The 19,177-nt window shown below is 49.3% G+C and overlaps 1 protein-coding gene across 1 annotated transcript in view; it reads right to left on the bottom strand.

The window, feature by feature from the left end:
• Positions 1-4,186, bottom strand: part of APBA2 (amyloid beta precursor protein binding family A member 2) — a 223,780-nt gene extending 219,594 nt beyond the window's left edge. Inside the window, exon 1 of the mRNA XM_047086754.1 lies at positions 4,101-4,186. The gene's annotated coding sequence lies outside the window, so the exon portion shown is untranslated. The remainder of the gene's footprint in view (positions 1-4,100) is intronic.
• Between the last annotated feature and the right edge of the window lie 14,991 nt (positions 4,187-19,177).

Below are 19,177 nucleotides of genomic sequence, written 5' to 3'. Positions count from 1 at the left end.
AAAAATCTTCAACAAAGTATTCGCAAATAGAATCCAACAATATCTGAGAAGAATTATGTATCACAACCAAGTGAGATGTATTCCAGGGATGCAATGTTGGATCAACATGAGAAAATAAACTGATATAAGCCATCACCACACAGACAAAAGAAGAAAAAATATATGATCATATTAATTGATGCAGAAAAAGCATTAGACAAAAGACAACACCAATTCCTGATTTAAAAAAAAAAAAATTCACCAAATTAGTCATTGAGGAGACCATCCTTAGCTTGACAAGAGGAAATACAAATCAAAACCACAATAAGATACCACTTTACACCCGGATGGTTGGCCATCACTTTAAAAAAAAAAAAGAAAACAATAAGAGTAGGTAAGGTTGAGGAAAACAGGAACCCTCACATCCCGCTGGTGAGAATGTAATAAAGCAGTAGTGGAAAACATATTGGTGGTTCCTCAAAAATTACCATGTGATCCAGCAATTCCACTCCTAGGTATATACACAAAAGAACTGAAAACATGTATTCAAATACCTGTACACACACGTTCATAATAGCATTATTCATAACAGGCAAAAGGTTGAAACCACCCAAATGTCCATCAACAGATGAACGGATAAACAGGACGTGGTATATAAATATACAATGGAACAGTACTCAGTCGTAAAAGGAATGAAGTTCTGATACCTGCTACAACTTGGATGAACCGCATAAACATTATGGCAAATCAAAGTCCATTTGGGCTGCTGTAACAAAGTACCAGAGATTATGTGGCTTGTAACAATAATTCTCACAGTTCTAGAGGCTGTGACACAAAAGGTCACATACTGTATTATTTCTAACTGTATAGGAAATATCCATTATAGGTAAATCCACAGAGACTGAAAGCTGAGTGATGAGGTTGGGAGGGTGGGGGAGAGGGAATGGAAACAGAACACTTAACAAACATGAGCATTTCCTTCTGAGATGATGAAAATGTCTTGGAACACAATCGAAGGGATGGATCCCCCACGACACAGGAGAGGCATTAAATGTTACTAAACTACACACGTTAAGCTGGTTACTGGTTAATTTCTGTTATGTGAATTTTATCTCAGTTTTTTAACAATGTAGATAACATCATATTTAATGGTGAGAAACTAGAGACTTTCCCCCTAAGATGGAGACCAAGGCAGAAAGAGAGAGAGGAAAAAACAACGACGACAACAACAACAACAACAACAACAACAACATCCAAACACTGCAGGGCACTCAGGATGTTGACAGAAAATCATGTGTTGGATTTGTCAACACTGGGTGTTGGTGACCTGGATGAGAATTCTCAGTGGGATGAGAGAGAGAGCAGGAAGCCAACCAGGGTAAGCTAAAGAACAATTGGACTGACTTCTGGTGTTTAGGAAACAGGGTTAGAAACCTTTCTTCATCTTCTCTTGAAACTGCTTAAAAACAAAAGGAGAGCCAGAAACATAAATAAACACCATACCTGCTAATCAGAAACTGAATTTTTTCAGATCTAGGGGATGTGTTTTAACTGTCTCCTGATTTAGTCTATCCTGACTGATACACGTTTTATAGGGATTTAACCCAAAATTATGAAATAACTATACTGGTTAAATAGAGCATCCCTACGAAATGAAAACTGTGAGTTAAAATCATTTTCACCACCATAGGGAGTTCAGAAATAAGAGTGCATGCATAATCTTTACGAATGTGTGATAAATCGCAGAAGAAACAGCTGAAAGCTGGAAGTGGTGGTCCACAGGGAGCAGGATAGGGCAGGGGTCGCGTGGGGATAGTAGGAGCGATAGCCAAGAATCTGCTGTTTTTTCACAAACCTTACAGAACTCCTGACTTCTAAAAAAACATATATATGTATAGGATATCGATAAAATAAAAATAATATTTGAAAAAGCGAACCCAGGGCTGTCAGGGGGGCTAAGGGCAGGTGGGGCATGTCATGTCACAGCCTGAAAGGACCTGGCCAAGAATGCTGTGTAAGCACACCTGTGCACAGGGCTGGGTCCTAGCTGCCTCAGTTTCCACAGCACCCAGAACAGGACCCAGCATAGTGCTGGAGGTGTGGCTGAGGCTTTGGAACTGCAGCCATGATTTTAAATCCCAGCCCTGGCACTTTCCAGGTCTGTGCATGTGAGCAAGAACCTCACTTTCCTCCCTGGCCTTCAGCGAGCATTCAGGGAGTCACTCTGTGTGGCTCTCGCAGCACAGTGCCTGGCCCACTATGTACAGAACAAATAGTGCTCTTACTGCTTTTAAGTTCTCAACGTATACTTGAAGGAGCTGCCATGCCGCCAGGTTGAGAGGCAGGAGGGAGACATAATGGGGTGGGTCAGGATGTTTCCCGAAAGACAGTGTAAAGTGGGGTTGGCACTGAGCTGCTCAGTGGGGTCTGGATTAGGGACCAGATGGTGGAGAGTGAAGCACAGCAAGGCTTTGGGGGGAGGGCAGAATGGGAGCCCACGAAGGTGCTGTATAAAAACAGGGAGCCGGAAGGCCAGGCTGACTGGCCACTGAAGGACGGAACGTGGGCTGGAAGCTGTGGCTGGCTGTATGCTGCACTTGGGGACCCTGCTAGGAAAAGGTCTCATGTGGGATGATTACACAGCTGTTGATGTCCCCTCCCCTTTGCAGGACAAGCTGGGCCGCTCCACTGACCAGACCCCACAGGCACCTGGAAGATGGGCCCTGTCCTGGGAGGGGACTTGCTATGGGTTGAATTATGGCCCCCGAGGCAATATTCAAGTCCTAACCCTCAGTAGCTGTGCATGAAACCCTAATTGGAAACAAGGTCTCTGCAGGTGATCATGAAGATGAGGTCATTGGAGTGGGCCCTAATCCATTTTGAGTGGTGTCCTTTTAAAAGGGGAAAATTGGGGGGCACCTAGGTGCTCGGTGGGTTAAGTGTCTGACTTGTGGTCTCAGCTCAGGTCATGATCTCACAGTTCGTGAGTTCGAGTCCTGCGTCAGGCTCTGCACTGACAGTGTGGAGCCTGCTTGGTATTCTCTCCCTCCGTCTCCCTCTCTCTCTCTCTCTTCCCTTCCCCCACTTGCTCACTCTCTCTCAAAATAAATAAATAAACTTTAAAAAAAAATAAAAGGGAATTTTGAACACAGAGATAACGACGCAAGGAGAAAGCTATGTGGGGGTTACAATTATAGCAGCACAAGTCAAGGAAGGCCAGAGACTGTCAGCAAACTACGAGAGCTGGAGAGAGGCCTGCAACAGACTCCCCCTCGCAGTCCCCAGAAGGAGCCATCCCTGCCAACACCTTGATTTTGGACTCCAGAACCGTGAGAAAATAAGCTTCTGTTGTTTAAGCCACCCAGTCTGTGGTACTTTGCCACAGCAGCCCTAGATAGCTAACACAGGCTTGCGGCTCTCACTGCCAACAGGTGACACCCTCAGACACAGCCTTATCACAGGCTGTGTATCACAGACACACTCAGTCACAGCCTGAGTGCCCGGCTCCATCCACTTGGGGAGACTTTCCACAGTGGCCCCCAGTCCCCAAGCTGCCCTGCCCCCACCTGGTGACCCTGGAGAGAGCCCCTAATGGCAGGACCTCAGGTCAACCACCTGGGTCGATGAGTAGCCTGGAGTTGGGCAGGGTTGGGCGGGGAGACCCTGCCCACATCCTGCTGGCCCTGTTGCACTCCCAGGGAGAGCCACTCACTTGGATGTCCCTGGCCCATGTGCACCTAACTGGAAGGGGGGCTGCCTGGGGAGGCAACACAGTGCCACGCAGAACACAGTGCAGCAGAAAGCACCCTGGTGAGTCTGATAGGGGACACAGGCGGGGTCATAGGAAACAGTCTACTGTGTGGCCATTGGTCCTCTAGGGACACCCTGGACTCCTTCTTGCCTTTTTCTGCAAAATAAAGGTAAATTTGTAAAAACAGAAAGCAATGAAAAATTTTAGTGTAGGTGTATTTAAGCTTTTCTTAGAGAGAGGTGGGGGCCACAGGACACAACGCTGTTCTCTCAGCTCCCATTCAGCACGGGAGCCGAGGTGTATACGAAACGGCAGATGGGGCCCAGCACAGTGGTGACTATCACCCAGTGAGTGGTGAGGTCCTACTCACTCGCAGTCGCCAGGCCCAAGAGGACTCTCAGCCATCCGCAGGACGGTCCTGGCCTCAGAGGCTGGTTTGCCCACAAGGGATTCAGCAAAGCTTAAATCTTCCAGAGACTGAAACAAGAGAACACAAATAGGGTATCAATGGGCTGCAAGCAAGCTGCTTATGTATAAACACATGGCAGCTCTCTTATCTGAGCGACAGACCACACGTTTAAAAAAAAGAGGCTAACAGCTCCCTGCACCGAAACGTCAAAGGCGGCTCGGAACTGTGGGATCAGAACTCCAAGGTTCTGCAGAACAGCTGAACATTTTGAAAATCAAAGAGCTGCAAATAGATCGTGAGTCTCTCCAAGTTTTCAAGTGAGCCCTCCTGCTCATTCCCAAAGGTCAGCATGCACAGACAGCTAACGATTTTGAGGCCACCAGTGGCTGGGCCTTGGTAGAAAAGAGTGGGGAATGTATTTCTCTAACCCTTTTGGAAGAAGACACGGGAAACCCTATAGCATTAATATTTCAGGTTTCACTTGCTCTAACAGGAAATGAAGCACATTCTTCAAAGTTCTGTTCCCAATTTGTTTTCCAAAGAAGCAAAACGCTACACAGAACACAGAGCTTTGTGTCACCTGCATTACCTTAAAATCGTATGTGACATACATGGCTGGGAGTTCTACAAAATACACTGAACAAAGCCTTTTCAAAGACAGAGTGATTATATATGCACATGTGGGGGCACAGTGCAAGTCATCCCCTGTGCAAGTGACATCATTTCCTCCCTGACACACGGGGGCGCAGCGTCCAGCCTGCAGCCTACAGACCAGGGCCACCCTGGCATGGGCCATTGCCTGGATCTGTGCAAGGAGCTGGACTACGGAGGCACCTTGGTTGACATCCTAACTCTGCCTCTTAACAGCCTGGGAGGACTAAGGAACCTACCCATGCCTCAGTTTCCCTACTTCAGAGGAGGATGGGAGCACTAAGATATTGGGGATCAGGCCTCACCTCCAGTACCAAGACCTTGGTCTCCCTATCATGTCAAATGAAGGCACCGACCCCCATGACTTACAAGGTTCCTTAAGCTTTTTTTTTTTAATTTTTATTTTTTTTTTTTTAGTTTATCCATTGTTTGAGAGAGAGAAAGAGAGAGCAGGAAAAGGGCAGAAAGAGAGGGAGAGAGCATCCTAATTAGGCTCTGCACTGTCAGCACAGAGCCAGATGCAGGGCTCAAACTCACGAACCGTGAGATCATGACCTGAGCTGAAATCAAGAGTTGGACACTCAACCAACTCAGGCACCCTAGGTTCCTTGAGCTTCAATGTCGATGGCTGGTGCCATGTTCCCTGTCCACAGAACAGGCCATCCAGCTGAAGGCCTCCTAAATCCAAACATGGAGCCCACCCCCAACCATGGGCCCACTCCAATACCGATGGACGAGGGCATCACTGTCCATGCAGGTAACAACCAGGCCAAACCACACCTGTGCCTGCCCCAACCACAGCCAGGGACACTAATGGGGTGCATGGAGGCATGATACTACATGACATGGTCATTGACTTGACCACAGCATGTAAAGCAGCCAGCTCCCAGGCCTCAGCCTTGACCACTGCTTCAGTCTCCCCTCATCATTCCCCAAGGCCCCATGCCACTGGGGCTTCACCCCTTTCCTGCCAGTGTTCGAGTCATTCCTTTTTTTGTTCCTCCAGAATCTTATTGACAAACTCCTATTCACTCTTCAAAACCCAACTGGGAAAGGCATCCCTGAACTTCAGTAGTAAGCACACTCTTCTCAGTCTGTCCGGTTTCTGCAGTTTTCATTCTCAACCATATCCCCTGCTCCCTCTAGGAGCCTACCTGGCCTCATGAAGGCAGCACTCCAGACTACAGATGCCACAGCAGCCAGCAAACCAAGGACACGGGCCTCAAACACAGCCTTCAAGAAAGGGGAGGGTCAATGCAAGGAGCTACAAAGACCGGGAAAGGGCTCTGAACGGGAGCACTGGGTTGGGGTCACAGACACCAGCCACAGCAGAAGCGGTGAAACATGCCACTGAAACCACACTGAGCACTCAACACCAAGCTCTGAGGCCACCAGAAGTTTCTGACTGTGGAGGGGTTTATCAGGTCAGTTTGGTGCAGGATGACCTGGGAAGAGAAGGGCTCAACCACGAGTCCCTGGAAGAAATGCAGAGGTCCCTGTAGGGGTCAGACTTGCAAAGTCCCTTGGAGAGAAGTCCCCCAAAGGGTATGTTTATGGAGCCATTCAGAAGAGGCTGCACAGAAAAGCTCCTTCATGACTTCCCCCTGCTCTCCATGACTCCAGGCCCTGCACTCTGTATGGAAAGCCTCATGCCAGCCCCCAGAGCTGCATAATTACCACACTGCACAAAACTGCCTTTCCCCAACCTGCTAACCGCCATGAGCCACAGGCTGCCATGTGCAGCATGTCCCTGAGGCTAAAAATACAACGACCTTCTCAGGGACACTCCTCCTCCAGAGGCCATCCACAGAGGTGGAGGTGAGGCTGCCTGGGAACCAAAGAGTCTTTCTTGGTTGCTTATCTCCCTCCATTCAAAAGCCAACTGTGGAGCCAACTTACTATGTGCCCAGGTTGGGTCCTCAGCTCTCTGCCTTCTGCAATGTCTGGCAGACGACCCTCCCTGGTAAGAAGCAGGTGACACTGTGCCCCTCCCCACTCCCCCCTGCCCTACACTCAGTGGCTCACAAGGCTCACCCAGAAAAAAGGTTCACAAGGAAATGGAAAACACTCCAGAAACTCATATATCCCCCCAGTCGCGAACTGACTGGGAGTAAAGTTCAGCGGTGCCCTCCATGACTCCTCTTCAACCCCAGAAAGAATACGGGAAGACACGGGGGTAGACAGGCATGCCAGGCCAATGCTAGTGCTCTGCTCCTGACAACCAGCCAGCTTGGTCCACCTCACAACGAATGGTGACTGGTGGGATGAAGTGACCCTGCTGTGAACAGACAAGCTAGGGTTGGGCCGGCACAAGGAAGCTGCCTGGCCTGTTGGGAGGGACACGATGCTGGCAATGTCACACCAAGCTCCACCAGGTCCACCCTGACACTGGGCCCCTGGACAGCAGAAAAATGACCGAACTCAGGAAGGCAGAGCTCACAGGGTCAGGCCTGTCCCCAGGGTCAAGGGCAGCCCTAACCTTTGTAGCCTGCTAGAGTCACTTCTTGCCTCTGGCCCTCTATGCGCAGTGGCTGGACTGCCCATTCCTGCCCCGCCCCTGCTCACACTTCAACAGACCACTGTGCACAGAGCATATTGTCTTCTCTCAGTCAGAGGAAGGTCCCACCATGTCCCCTCCCCCAGGCCAACAGCGCAAGTGAGCTTGGTGAGGCCTTTCTCCACCCAGTCCCTAAAGAATCTGAGACAGAAAACACCCAGATGACCAACAGGTACATGAAATGCTTCACATTGCTGATCATCAGAGAAATGTAACTCGAAACCAGAATGAGATATCACCTGACACCTGTCAAAATGGCTAGTATCAAAAAGACAGGAAATAACAAGTGTTGATGAAAATGTGGAGAAAAGAGAACCCTTGTGCACTGTTGGTGGGAAGTATGTTGGTGGAGCCACTGTGAAAAACAGTGTGAAAGTTCTTCAAAAAATTAAAAATAAAACTCCCATTTGACCCAGCAATTCCACCGGCGGGTATTTATCTGATGAAAATGAAAGACTAACCCCAAAAGATATCTGCACTCTTATGTTCACTGCAACATTATTTACAATAGCCAAGATATGGAAGCAACCTAAGTGCCCACTGACAGATGAATGGATAAAGAAAACATAGTAAAAAAAGTGTATATATACACACAGTAGAATATTATTGAGCCATTAAAAAGGGGGTGCCTGGGTGGCTCAGATGGTTGAGCATCCGACTCTTGATTTTGGCTCAGGTCATAATCTCACTGTTGTGGGATTGAGTCCCATGCTGGGTTCCACGCTGCGCATGGAGCCTGCTTAAGATTCTCTCCCTCCCCCCCCCCCGCCCCTCGCTCCCCTCTGTCTCAAAAAAATTAAAATTAAAATTAAATTAAATTAAGCATTTAAAAACAGGAAATCCTGACATTTGCAACAATATGGATGGACCTTACCAGCATTATGCTAAGTGAAATAAGTCAGACAGAGAAAAACAAACACCATATGATCTCGCTTATATGTGGAATCTAAAAAAAACAGAAACTAACAAACAAAAACCCTGAATTCATAGATGCAGAGAACAGATTGGCAGAGAACAGAATGCCAGAAGCGAGGGATGGGGGTTGGCGAAATGCGTGAAGTGGGTCAAAAGATACAAACCCCCAGCTATAAAATAAGTCCTGGGAATATGATAGAGACCATGATGACCGTAGTTAATAATATTGTATTGCATATTTGAAAGTTGCTTAGAGAGTAAATCTTAAAAGCTCTCATCACAAGGAAAATAATTTTGTAATCATGTGTGGTGATGGCTGTTAACTAGACTTAATGTGCTGATCATTCCACAATATATACAAACATCAAATCATTGCTCTGTATACCTGAAACTAATATAATGTTATATGTTAATTATACCTCAACTTCAAAAAAAAAAATCTGAGAAGGAAAAAAGATCAAACCTAGGTCTGAGAAGACAGAAATGAGAATGTACAGACCAGGGACAGGGACCCAGATATGCAAGCCAGAAGGTTCTGCCCTGAGGCTCTGCCCTGCACAGACACGGCCCAGCCTCCAGGTGGCAAACAGCAGCCGGGGCAGCCATATCCTCCTCACAGCCCTCAAGCAAATGGCACACAGCTCTGGCAGGTATCCTGACACAGCCCAGTCAGTGTCCAAGAAGCCCTTCATATTTCCTCTACCTCCAAGAACCAGAAAATCAGGGGCTGCTGTAGGTGTCTGTCTGGGAAGCCAAACATGGGTCCGCTGATAGACAGAACATGGAGAACTTGTTCTCAACATCTCCCAAAGCCTTCCCATCTCAGCTGATGGCTACTTCCTTCAAATTGCTTAGGCTGAAGCGTCAGAGCCATCCTGGGCCCTTCACCTTCCCTCGCCCTCACACTAATCAGGGAAATCATGCTGGCTCTACCTCTGAAGTCAACACAGACTCCCAGCACTGCTCCCCCATGACCACTAATGCCTGGGCTGAGCCCCCATGCCCTGTATGGCTGTATGGCACCTAACATCTCATTGTCTCTACGCTGGCCCCTGCAAATCTAGCCCTGGTGCACCAGACCAAATGATCATCCCCGGTGGTAAGTCCTCACCACAGTCTCTGAGACCTTACACAATCTGGCATGCATCCCTTCCACCACCCCTCGTGACCTCTCCCTCTATAGCTGTGCCCTTGCTCATTCAGCACCAGCCACCTGGCCTCCTTGCTCTTCCCTCAAAGATAACAGACAGATGGTACCCCAGGGCCTTTACAGGGGCCATGCCTCTGGCTATCCACATGGCTCCCTCCATGCTGCTGCTCATACCTTACTCTCCCTAACCACCCTACTTAAAACCACGATACCATCCACCAGCCTTCCCCAGCCTCCTCCCCTGCTTTATGTTTCTCCATAGCTATTGCCACCATCTAATACCTGATATGTGTCTTTTATTTATCTTGGTTATTGCCTGCCTGCCCTCCCTGGAAAGCCAGCTCTATGAAAGCAGATTTTTTCAACCAACATTCAATAAAAACACATGGAATGAATGAATGAGTACATCCACCACCTAGGAAGAAAGCAGGACATGCATATGCCACAGCCAGCACCAAGTGGCCCAGAGAGCTGATGGGGACACAGCACTGCTGCCCACTTCAGTGACAATGACATGACTCCAGCACCGCCAAGCGGCCCAAAAGGAAGAAGAGGAAGCCCTTCTTGGGTCCAGATAAGCCCCAAAAGGATGCTACCTAGAGCCTAGAGCTGGAAGCACCAGCTCCGCCCTTTCCTTTTGCAGGTGAGGAGCCGAGGCTCAGAGGCCAGCACAGACCCTCCGCGCCCCATCCCAAGCTTTGCTATAGCCTACGCCTTGACCCCGGTAGCAGTGAGCACAGGGCCCAGACCCAAGGCTGGCCACAAGCACCCCCAGAGGCAGTTGCAGAGTAATGAAGAGCCCATCTGGAGCCAGACTCCCTGGGCTTGCTTCCTGAGAATCCCAGCAAACTAACTCCCCTGGCCCCTCCTGTCCCATCTAGAACATGGAGGACCTCAGACATCTCAGAAAGAACATTAACATGCACCAAACTGCCCAGAGCAAGATCAGCCAGGGATAAGTAAGCACTGTGACACTCTAAAGCAACACCTTCAATACGAGGCTGCCCTGGGGCATGGGAAAATGAGAAACGAGAAAAGCACCCTGAAAAGATGGAGAGGAACTAGAACTTTAAGCAAAATAATGAGAGGAAATAGAATTAAATGGTCCACATATCTAATGGCTCTGTCCTCAATACCCTCCCAGAATTCTCCTTACTGATCTAACGTGAGCATGCTCCACAAGGTCTTCTAGAGAACACTTTGCAGATGGGAAACACCAAGATTCACCATAATTTTCCTGAAAAAAAAAAAAAAAGTTCTTCCTATGATGGTGTGGAGTAGGGGGTCTGGAACAGTAATCCTGGCTCAAGTCCATGGCTGGATGACAAGAGCCTACTCCCTGTTGCTGGGCTCCCAGACACAACCCACAACAGATAAACCCAGACAAAGACAGGCACCTCCATGTCCTGCTTTCCCAGGAAGGGCAAGCTGGGTAGAGAAATGACACCACCCTGTGCCCTCATGCTCCAATCCTCTGCAGAGCCCTGGTCTCCCAGAGCACAGATAAGTAAACAGGACTTGAGTCCACCCCAGCCAACAGCTGGCAGGCAGAGGGGTGCTCCCTAGCTTTGGGGGACCATGCTGGGCACTGGCTTCAGGGAAAGTCTAGGGTGGCCACTTCTGCAAGACTAGCCATGGGGGCGTAGGGCTGTGCTCTCAGGTGGAGTCCAGGCCCAGGACAAAGTTAAAGGGGGTCCACTCCCCTTCACAAAATTTCAAACCCACAGGTACACCCCACCTCAATGGTGCCACACTAGGAGTCAAGGTGTGTTCTAAAAACATCTGTGCCTGGAAAGGTACTCTGCTCTGTTACATGTGACAATGGCCATATAAGGCCATATAGGTCTGCCATATGTAGACTCCTAAGGCAGCAGGGCCACCCAGTCAAGTGAGTGGGATCAAAAAAAAAAAAAAAAAAATCAGGATCGACTGTGAAAGACCCAAAATGGTGACTTTGTTTTTGTTTTTAATGTTTATTTATTTTGAGAGAGAGAGAGAGAGAGAAAGCATGAGCAGGAGAGGGACAGAAAGAGAGGGAGACACAGAATCCAAAGCAGGCTCCAGGCTCCGAGCTGTCAGCACAGAGTTCGACGCGGGGCTCGAACCCACAAACCATGAGATCATGACCTGAGCCCAAGTCAGACGCTTAACCGACTGAGCCACCCAGGTGCCCCTAAAATGGTGACTTTGCAAAGCAGTGACCACAGGCTCCATGTATCTCACAGAGTGGTGCCGGGGGTGAGAGGGATAGCAAGACACAGGCCCCAGCAGAGAGAGCAGAGGGGCACACAGTGGTTTAGGGCAGAAGGATCAACACAAATCCAACCCACTGGCCCAGAGTGGAGGGTCCTGGTCCTTGTCAGGGAGCCCCTTGTCCTGCAAAATACACCAGGGAAGGCCCGCCTTCCAGGAAAGACTCCAGGTCCATCTGCCCAGCAGGAAGGAAGCCAATGAGTCTGGAGCCTCACCCCCAGGGAGTCAGCACAATAGCCCTGAGGGAATTCTATTCTTATCCTGCACGACCAGGCCAGCAGAAGCTAAGGAAGGGCAAGTAAGTCACTTGCTCAGGGTGGTAGGGCTAAGTTCCAGGAGAAGTCGGGGCCCACTGACTTCTCAGGGCCCAACCCTGGGGTGACCACATTCTGAAACCCTCTCTTTTCTTATGCCCACTGTGCTGCCTTCCATCTGGGCATCAGACACGTAGCATCCAATGCAAGATATGATGATGTGGCCGCACTGAAGCACTTGTAGGTATACTGTTGTACTTTGCCAACTTTTGAGAGTGTTATCATTTTGTTTTATGCCAAAAGGACACTTCTCTTTGACTGTCACAAAAATCTCAATATGATCAAACAGGGTAAGTGAGATGATGGAAATCCCACTAATTGTGTAAAAATTCTCCAAATGGACTAAATTTTTTGCCTACTGTATGAGGTATTCTTAATTTGATGGATCTGAATTGGGAGGAAATTTGAGGGGAATCCGGCACCTGACTGGATCCCCAGATAAGCAAAAACTAGAAATAGGTGCTAAGCCCCCAAACAGCTCCCTCGACTTCTGGTTAGGTCACCACACCTGCTACAGGAAGCTGATGCCCCTGAACTGCACCCCAGGCCTGCCATGACTTCAATAGTCTACAGCTGTGGCTGGGTGGGCTGTCCTTTGATGGATGTGCAGACACCAAGTACAGGACCATGGACTGAGACCCATCTAAGCTGAGCACTCCCTCGTGTGTAACTCCAGCTGAGTTCTCTGGAAGTCCACACCGGCCATCCACCTCTCAGGACCTCCAATGCGTGTCGAACAGGCATCTTGACCTCAGCATGTCCAAGGTGGGCCAAACTTTCCCTGCAAAAGATCCAGCTCCACCCACAGCCTTCCCCACTCCCAGGTGATTACAACTCATTGCCCAGTTGGGGACACCCTTGACTCCTCTCTCACCAGTGCCCAGTACTGGCTTGAGCTTCAGGTGCCTCCAGAGCTCTACCTCCTCTGGTCCTCCCCACCACCCTCCCCAGCCATGGCCTCCATGATCTTGTGCCTCCTAACAGGGCTGCCTGCTGCAACCCTCACTCTATATAGCACCCTACCTTAGCGGCCAGGGTGGTCCTGAAACACAACACAGAGGAACTACATAGTGTCTCAGTTAAGCTTGGGCTACTAAAACAAAGTACTACGGACTGGGTGGCTTAGCCACACAAATTTATTTCTCACAGTTTTGGAGGCTGGAAGCCTAAGATCAAGGTGCCAGCATGGTCAGGTTCTAGTGAGAGTCCCCTTCTGGGCTGTAGGGCACCAACTTTTTGCTATGTCCTCACGTAGTGGATATCCTCACAGAGCTGTCTGGCCTCTTCTTATAAGGGCACCAATCCATCATGAGGACCCCACCCTCGTGACCGAATCACCCACAAAGGCCTTCCTCCTGATATGGGGACTGGGTATTTATTTCCATAATGAATTTGGGGGGACACAAACATTCAATCCAGGATGTGTGCGCATGCCCTTATGGTGGGTACACCTCAATAAAATGTTCACTTAAAGAAATCAAAAAAAGGGGGGGTAGAGGGGTGCCTGGGTAGCTCAGTCAGTTAAGCGTCCAACTTTGGCTCAGGTCACAATCTCACAGTTTGTGAGTTTGAGCCCCTCATCGGGCTCTGTGTTGACAGCTCAGAGCCTGGAGCCTGCTTCAGATTCTATGTCTCCCTCTCTCTCTGCCCTTCCACCACTCACACTCTGTCTCTGTCTCTCTCTGTCTCTCTCAAAAATAAACATTAAAAAAATGTTTTTAAATAAAAATTAAAACAAAAAGAAATCAAAGGCATTGTAATACAGAAGGGGAAATGGGGGGTGCCTGCTGAAGGGTATGGGTGATGGGAATGTTCCAGGATTACAGGGTGGTGGTGGTTGCATAACGCTGTGAGCATATTAAAAAACTCATTTTACAGTATGGGAATTATATCTCAATAAAGCTGTTATAAAGCTTTTTAACTCATAAGTCAGATCACATGTTCCTCTTCTCAACCTCTTTCTTCCTCCAACAGCCCACTGCCACTCAGAGTAAAAGCTCTCACAATGGCAGAGAAAACTTCCTCTCCCGCATCCACACCCTCTGGCTTTCCACCCAGTCACTTGCTCTGCCCCTGCCTCACAGGCTCTCTGCTGTTCCTCAGACACATCCAGCCTGACCTCCATGGTGTCCCACTCACCCTGAGGCTGCATCCCTTGTCCTGTCCTGCACCCATCCTGATCCACCTCATCTGCTGGGGTGGACACCCCTCAATTCCCACCTGCTGTGGTCTATGAAATACTCCCCTACCTACAGCACCTACAGAAGTGCTCAATGGCAGCCCCTTGGATGTTGATTCAATGACAGGACTGTCCCCAGGACACACACAGACTGATGCTCAGGGAGACCCATGGCCAGGTGGGCAGAGTGGCCACTTCAACCAGGGTCTGAGAACTTCACCTATAGCTTGCCTACCAGCCCCACACCATGTTTGGGACCAGCTCACTCATAATACTTCCTATGTGCCAGGCACAGGCTGGGGGTGAGCAAAGGCCCCAGAGGTAGGACCTGGAAACACAGCTCCCATCTGTGACTTGAGGGGAAACTGCCTTCCCCACTCAAGCCTCCAGCTACAAGGGCTTGTGAGGCCTAGAGAGCCAGGCCTGCTGGGGAGGAGGGCCACATCCCCACCAAGCACACAGAGGGGGACACAGGCTCTGCCTTATGAATGGTCACAGTTGGAAGGATGCCGTTAGGGAAACCTCCCCTGTAGGACTGTGGGAAAACAGCCTGTTCCAATTGAGACACCCACATCCAGGCTATTTCCTGTTCTAACAAAGAAAGGTATCAGTTCTCATATGGAAGAGACCTCAAATCCCTTCCCACCTTCCTCTATATTCACATCCTCCCCATGAGCCAGCGGGGACAGGAACACGGACTTCCCTGGGCACACGTGAGGCCACAGCAGCAGAACAGTGGCCCGTGTGTCTCCTGGCTGTGCCCTGGCATCAGCCCCCACAGTACACCACACTGCTGCCCACTCTCCACCCACTATAGGGACAACAAGGCCGGGCAGCGGCCACCCTGATTCCTGCCTCCAAAGCCTGGCTCCTGCACAGGCCCCGCATCCCCACCCCCCACGCACACCCATCCCCACCCCGATATTCCTTTAAAATCCTACATCTTGCCAGAACACTATAAGACAAACAATACAGAATCCAAGAGGGAATAAGGAGCAAAAACTGATGAAGAGGAGCATGGGGGGGGGGGCGGGAGGAGTGCTTCCTTGCAAGGCCACCTTGCCTCACCTTGCTGCCAGTTCAGAATCTCACAGAGGCTCCCAGTGATTATTATTATTGTTATTTAGGCTTAGTCGGGGACCAATTAGGGCAGCCAAGTCACCAGCCCCTCTTTGCCCCACAATGGCCCATAAGTGGTGGGCAGCTGTGCTGGGACAGGTGGACGCAAGTGGACATGGGATAAGAATTGAGGAGTTGGGGGACCAGGCCACCACAGGAGCACCAGTCCTCAGACACAAGCCAGCACCGCAGCACCCCGGCCCTCCCCCACGTCACAGAAAGCAAATACTCAATGGGTTATCACAAGGGGCGCCTGGGTGGCTCAGTCGGGTAAGCTTCTGACTCTTGATTTCAGCTCAGGTCATGAACTGACAGTTCATGAGTTCAAGCCCCACTTGAGGCTCCATGCTGACAACACAGAACCTGCTTAAGATTCTCTCTCTGCCCTTCCCCCAACTCATACACATTCTCTCAGTCTCTTTCTCAAAATAAATAAGCTTAAAAAAAAAAAAAAAAAAGGCTATCACAAAAGGCTAGTCCCAAAACAAGTACACAACTAGTTGAGTCAAAACATTTGTCAAAACCCATGAATGCACAACACAAAGAGCGAAACTTCCCCTAATTTATAGTAACAATAATATATCAGTATTGGCTCATCGATTATTAACTAATATGCCGTATTAACACTATATGTGAATAATAGGGGAAAGCAGGCATTTGAGAGTGAGGAGGCAAAAGGAAACTCTGAACTTTCTGCTCAGTTTTTCTGTAAAGCCTAAAACTGCTGAAAAGCATTAATCCTGCTAACTTTTTTAAATATAATGTCTGATTGAGAGCTAAATGTAAGAATAGATACCACTGAGGAGCTAATGGGTAAACTGGAAGATGAGGTTTAGGGATTCTCCCAGAATGCAATGCAAACAGACCCTAGAAAGCAGCCCTACAGGAGGCCAGGTTTCCCCTGACTTTGCTGAGAGCCATTAGGCTCCAGGAACATCCTCCCCAAAGCCAGCCACCACAGCCTCCTGCTCCCCAAATTGAGGAATGTTAGTAAGTTCTCAGGGTTTCAGTTATTCACCTTCTTCCCCACCCCCAGACTGGTTTTTGTAGGGTGGGGGGAGGGGTGGTGGGCAGCAAGTGTGGAGACAGCAAAGGAGCCTTAGAAAACACGCAAAACCTTAGCCTGCGTCCTTGGCCTCTCCCAAGCTGCTGCATTTCCGAGTTCATGGCCTGAGGGAGTATTCTCTCTTTATTTGGCTGTTGGTGGTGAATGACCTTTTTTGCGGGCTTTCTCTTTTTTAAAAAAAAAAATTATTTCTTTAGGAGTCCCAATGAAGCCTTTCAGAAAAGCATTTCAGCACTCTCTTTTCAGAAACTTAAATATGTACATCCTTTCATGCAACAATGCCATTTCCAGGAGGACTCACACAGATCTGAAATGATGTCTGTATGAGGGTTTTTCATTGCAGCCATCTTTTTAAAAAACTTAGGAAACAACCTAAGTGCCCATAAATAGGAGAGCAGTTAAATAAATTATGGCAGAGTCCACACACTGGAATACTCTGAGGCATTTTTTCTACAAGAGTACAGACCAGTACGTACTGACAGGGAGAAATCTTAAGGCCTACTGTTGAGTGAAAAGCAGAAAGATAGCTGGAGGCTGAGCATCTGTGTACAGATCCCAGTTAGAGATCCATCAAACCAGCTAGAAAATGTATACGTATCTGCAAGTTCATGTATGGGTGCAAAGGCATCCAGAACAGACCAGAAAGGGCAGAACGCTTGTCAGCAGTTTCCTCTGGGGAAGGGAGTAGAAGTACGGGAGGGAGGCTAAGGGGGTGTTCACTTTTAATTTATTAAATATGTGTGTACTTGTTGGGTCTTTTGCCCAAATACATTTATTATTCCCCAGCACTGTAATGACACCCACAGCCCACACCTTCCAGGATTTCATATTATAGTCGGGGAGCTGTCTGCAGTAAGAAAAATGACCAAGGGGAAGGGGAAGGATCGACGGGAAGAGAGCAAGTGGAGCTTCCCACGCAGAAGCCACTGCTCCTGAACATCAGGAAAGGGTGGAGGGGAGTCGGAGTCTCTTCAGGAAGGCAACCCCTGGCACAGAGATGCAACCCTCCCAATTGATCAGAACATCCACACACATCACAGGGTGAGCCCAGAGATGACAAAAACACACGAGGAGGCCGTGGCCCAAGAGAGAAATAAAACAAGGGCTGGGGGACCCTGGGGACTAAGATGTTCTAGGCCAGAACAGTGGGTGATGCTGGAGTATTAATCTGGGCAGGGGAAGGTAAGGAATTCAGTTCCATTCACTGAGCGGTTTAGGCACAAGTGTGTCAGGGCTGTGTGGATGTGTGTGGTGGGTGGTGCGTGTGCGTATGAGGGGGTGGACATGGGAGTGTGCACGAGCATGGGTGGTGTGTGTGTGTGTGTAGGAATGTGTATGTTGTGTGTGCCGGTTGTGTGTGCAATGTGTATGTGTGGTGTCTGTGGTGTGCACGGATGGTGTGGGCTTATACATATGTGCTGGGTGGTGCGGCTGCTGTGTGTGGAGGACTGGGGAAGACAGGCAGGCCGGCAGCCTGGGACACACCACAGTGACCTGCTGTGCCTGGGCAGGGTTCAGGGCCAGGGGGTGCAGAGCGGCAGCCCCTCCCCTACGCCACACCGTGACAACCCCAACAGCTCGGGCATCAGGCTGTGGTGCTGAGCCTCTAGGTGGAGAGAACGAGAAGCATCTCCTTCTCCCAAAACAGCACTCACGAAGGGCAGACCCCAAGTGCTCTGGATGCTTGTTTTCTTTAACCTTCTCTGGGGAGGGGGAGGTCGGGGATAAGCTCAAAGGGAGAGCCCCGTGAGGGGGACTGTGCCACGAGGAGGAGCAGGTGGCAGACACGCAGAGTCCCTGAAAGTGCCCCAGGGAACACGAGCAGCTTGTCAAAACAGCCACCCTTCTGAAATCTGGGCAGCATATCTTCCCCCACGGTGCAGCGCGGGCCTCGCGGGCGTCCACGGCACAACAAAAGCATCCAAAAAAGAGACTTTGCTGCAAGATGGCCCCAAAACCCCAACCTGCTTCAAACTTCTGCTGCAATGTCAAATCCTTCCTAGGCTCAAAAGCAAACATACGTATCTCCCTGTGTACAGATCTTCCCTTTTAAAGCCACCTAATAAAAATTAAATTCTCGGGGCGCCTGGGTGGCTCAGTCGGTTGAGCGTCCGACTTCGGCTCAGGGCATGATCTCGCGGTCCGTGAGTTCGAGCCCCGCGTCAGGCTCTGTGCTCACCGCTCAGAGCCTGGAGCCTGTTTCAGATTCTGTGTCTCCCTCTCTCTGACCCTCCCCCGTTCATGCTCTGTCTCTCTCTGTCTCAAAAATGAATAAACGTTAAAAAAAATTTTTTTTAATTAAATTCTCAAACAGACCATGCGTGGAAGAGAGCCAATTTCCCAGGGTGTGGAACCCCGTCTCATCTGCACCATCCCAGGCACTGACACCCCGAAGGGCAGCAAGGAGACTCTCTTCCAACCCCTGCTGTTAGGAGGTACTCTCACATCATTAAAAAGCCAAGAAGTAATTCTCAGACCAGACACAATGGAAACCTAGAATATTTTCTAAAAACCAAGTTTCTTCTAAAGTTTCTCTCCTCAGGGCACCTGGGTGGCTCAGTCAGTGAAGTATCTGACTCTGGATTTTGGTTCAGGTCACGATCTCACGGTTCATGGGATGGAGCCCCGCATCGGGCTCCACTCGGACAGAATGAAGCCTGCTTGGGCTTCTCTCTCTCTGCCCCTCCCCCCTGCTCTTGCTCTCTATCTCTCTCTCTCTCTTTCCCTCTGTCTCTCTCTCTCTCAAAATAAATAAATAAACTTTAAAAATAAATAAATAAAGTTTCTGTCCTCAAGGACTTCCACAAGGAGAAAGAAATACCAACCACGTGGCT

Source organism: Lynx rufus, unplaced genomic scaffold, assembly GCF_022079265.1.
Source record: "Lynx rufus isolate CCGP_SWC_20201006 ecotype Redwood Valley unplaced genomic scaffold, mLynRuf1.p SCAF_21, whole genome shotgun sequence".
NCBI classification, from domain to species: domain Eukaryota; kingdom Metazoa; phylum Chordata; class Mammalia; order Carnivora; family Felidae; genus Lynx; species Lynx rufus.
The sequence above is the reverse complement of the archived record's forward strand: the minus strand, read 5'-3'. Positions and strand labels throughout refer to the sequence as shown.